The sequence below is a fragment of the Carlito syrichta genome, unplaced genomic scaffold, assembly GCF_000164805.1.
Source record: "Carlito syrichta isolate Samal-C Ts95f unplaced genomic scaffold, Tarsius_syrichta-2.0.1 Scaffold303645, whole genome shotgun sequence".
Taxonomy (NCBI): domain Eukaryota; kingdom Metazoa; phylum Chordata; class Mammalia; order Primates; family Tarsiidae; genus Carlito; species Carlito syrichta.
The window spans coordinates 252,685-256,306 of record NW_007247741.1 but is presented as its reverse complement, the minus strand read 5'-3'; the positions used below and the strand labels follow the sequence as shown (position 1 = coordinate 256,306).

The following is a 3,622-nucleotide window of genomic DNA, read 5'->3' as shown; positions in this document are numbered from 1 at the left end:
TATGTTACAATTAGGTACACTTTCCTTTCAAAAAAAGCATTCTGGAGTAACCATTATTTCAGTGGTTGTTATTGTCTTCTACAGAGAAACTTGCAGTTAATGTACATAGGTACAGCTTTTGAAATTTTCTCGAAGTTTAAGAACAAATCCTACTGTCAAAGTGGCATGGATGCAGGTAACAAACCACCCAGGCAGGTCAGTGTGTGACTGGTCCAATTACCAAAAAAATGTTGACGTAACAGAAGCTGGAAGTTCTTGTTAACTGTCACTATTGCTGTATATATAATCATGTAGAAACTGCATATATTAGTGCTTTTCATTTTTTAATGGAAAAGTTAAAATAATGACAAAATAAATGTTATATGCATATGACATTGGCAATGTATAAATTTCTTGAAAATATGGTTCATGAATGTTAAGGTACTTTATTATTGTTTTCATTAGCCAACACTTATTAATATCTCTCAGTTAAAAATCATCATAATTTAAAATTCTGAAGCTGTTTTAGTGAGCTATCTTCTTATAGAAGTAAGACCTGTCCACCTTTAAGCAGCAAACTATATCCTCAGTATCCTAACCTGCATTTCTAACCCTCCTATGTAGCCCATCCCTACTGCTTGCCATTCAATATGTGTCCAAGTGTACACACTAGTTTTATGAAGGGAAACTCCTGAAATACAGAATTATCTTTTGAAGACTAGACTCCTTGTAGCACACTTGGAATTTGTTCCTCTGGATAAAACAGTCAACCAAAGTTTTTATCTGGAAATTTTGAGAAGGTTGCGGCACAATTTGCAGAAGAACTGTCCCAAGTTATGGTAAACAGGTATCTGGTTCTTCTACCATGACAACGCCCCTGCCCAACGCACCTGAGTTTTCAGCAGTTTTGACCAAAAAAAAAAAAAAAAAAATGGCACCTGCGCCCCACATTCTTTATTCACCCGATTTTGTTCTAAGCAACTTTTTTTGTTTTCTCAAATGAAAAAAGTTCTTAAAGGGAAATGTTTTGATGATGTGGAAGAGGTAAAACAAAACATGGCAGGAGCATTAAAAGGTATCAAAATTGATGAGTTCATGAACTGTTGTGAGCAGTGGAAAAAGTGTCTTGATGGGGTATTGTATCCGAGATTACTTTGACAGTGATTGAAGTAAAAATATGTAAGTATAAGTACACCTTACTTAAAAATGTGCGGAACTTGGTGCAGTGTGGTGACTTTCCTCACCTGTTAGTGTATGGACCATTGGGTGCTGGAAAGAAGACCAGAATTATGTGTATTTTATGTGAACTTTATGGTGTTCGAGCGGAAAAATTGAGAATTGAATATCAGACTATCATGACTCCATCTAAAAAAAAAATTGAAATCAGCACCATTGCAAGTAATTATCACTTTGAAGTTAATCCCAGTGATGCTGGAAATAGTGACCGGGTAGTAATTCAGGAGATGTTGAAAACAGTGGCACAGTCACAGCAACTTGAAACAACCTCTCAAAGAGATTTTAAAGTAGTCTTATTGACAGAAGTTGACAAACTCACCAAAGATGCCCAGCATGCCTTGTGAAGAACCATGGAAAAGTATATGTCCACCTGCAGATTGATCCTGTGCTGCAATTCTACATCTGAAGTGATCCCTCCTATTCGTAGCAGGTGCTTGGCAGTCTGTGTGCCCGCACCCAGCATTGAAGATATTTGCCATGTGCTGTCTACCGTGTGCAAGGAGGAAGGTCTGAATCTTCCCTCGGAACTGGCCCATAGAACAGCAGAGAAGTCCTGCCAAAATCGTAGGAAAGCCCTACTCATGTGTGAAGCCTGCAGAGTGCAGCAGTATCCTTTTACTGCAGATCAAGAAATCCCTGAGACAGATTGGGAGGTGTATCTGAGGGAGACTGCGAATGCTATTGTCAGCCAGCAAATGCCATAAAGCCTCCTTGAAGTTCGTGGAAGGCTCTATGAGCTTCTAACTCATTGTATTCCTTCTGAGATGATAATGAAGGGCCTTCTCTCAGAGCTGTTACATAATGGTGATGGACAACTGAAAGGGAAGTGGCCCAGATGGCAGCATATTACGGACATCGTCTACAGCTGGGTAGCAAAGCCATTTATCACTTGGAAGCATTTGTGGCCAAATTTATGGCACTTTATAAGAAGTTCATGGAGGATGGGTTGGAAGGCATGATGTTCTGACTTTTATCAGTAATTCTTCCAAATATTTCTAAGTATTAGCATTTACATACAGCTTGTATTAGAAGAGCTATGGGTAAAATAAACTAACTTTATTGATCGTGTCTTAAAAAAAATATATATATGTTTTTTGGTAGGATCCCCTCATACAAGAGATGAGATTTCTCCATTATTTTTAATAGCATATAGATATCATGAATCTAGATTGAGGCAATTGCTATGCTAAGTATAGAAGATACAAAAGTATTTTCATCATACCCACTCTGACAGTCTCCTAATTGCCACTTTATGAATACATTGATAACAACTTTATCCCTTTATATTTCCCAAATTTCAGAATGCTTTAAGATTAGAGAAAAAAAAAACCCAGACAAATGAACAAATAAACAAATGGTCAGGGGGTTATTTTGTACCTTCTGGTTAAAAAGTAAACAGTCTTTAAGATAAGGAGTGCCCTACTAGCTGCTGAAAGAAGGAGGCTTGCAGAGAATGTGTGGGAAGCTAACCAGCAACATCAACTCAAGGGCAAATAATTAATCAATGCAGGCTTCTGTGTGTAGAAATTATTCTGATGAGTGAGACCAGAGTCATTCATTTAGTCACTAAATGGGTTAATTGCTTTTATGGTCATTGTAGCTTACACAATACAAATCCAACTCTAATTATGAAAAAAAAAGAATGAAAAATCAGGACACTATTGATGGTGAGGAATATTACCATGATGCTAATAGATAAAACAGCAATTGACTTCTTTTTTTTTTAGAAATGTTCTCTAAGATAAGATCAACCATTTTCTCTAATATCCCAAAGCCAATTTATTAGTGTCACAGTCACATTTCTTTATACAGTATTTAAGTGTCTATTATTGCTTCATATGTAATGAGCTCATCAATGTCAGAAAACATGTACTAAACATCTATATAATCTCCAACTAAAACATCTAGTACATATGGTAGGTGTTAAGGAATATGTTCTTGCAGATCTTTCTTCTTTTCAATATACTTATCTATAAGTCCTCTTTGTTAAATTTGATAGGCACCGCCTATACCATACAAAAAGCATTAGAGGGTGCAGATTTACTGGAACATCATGAAGGGAGCTCTCACCTTGATTTTCAAATTCTAGAATACTAAGGAAGGTACTCCACCGAGGACAATCTAACCTATCCTCCCTCTTCCAGTGCCAAAATTTCTTCATGGAGAAATGTCCCCACAGAGACCCTCCAAATGGCCAATATACTGGCAATTAGAGGATATGGGCATTCCAGATGACTTGAAATTACAAAGGATAAAACATACACTTGCACAGATTCAGGGACTCCCTCCACAGGTTTTCATTCAGGGATCTCAAGGAGACAATCCTCTCAAGCAACAAGGGGAGTCAATTGCCTAACTCCCTGCCATAGAAGTTTGGTGGTTCCCTGGGCCTTGTTCTGTCACTCAG

General features: G+C 37.4%; 1 pseudogene across 1 annotated transcript; it reads left to right on the top strand.

The window, feature by feature from the left end:
• The first annotated feature begins 1,035 nt into the window (after nt 1–1,035).
• On the top strand, nt 1,036–2,182 carry LOC103261223 (annotated as a pseudogene). Its single transcript, XR_002482010.1, has 2 exons — nt 1,036–1,054; nt 1,141–2,182. The product of XR_002482010.1 is annotated as a replication factor C subunit 3 pseudogene (transcript).
• Nucleotides 2,183–3,622: the final 1,440 nt, after the last annotated feature.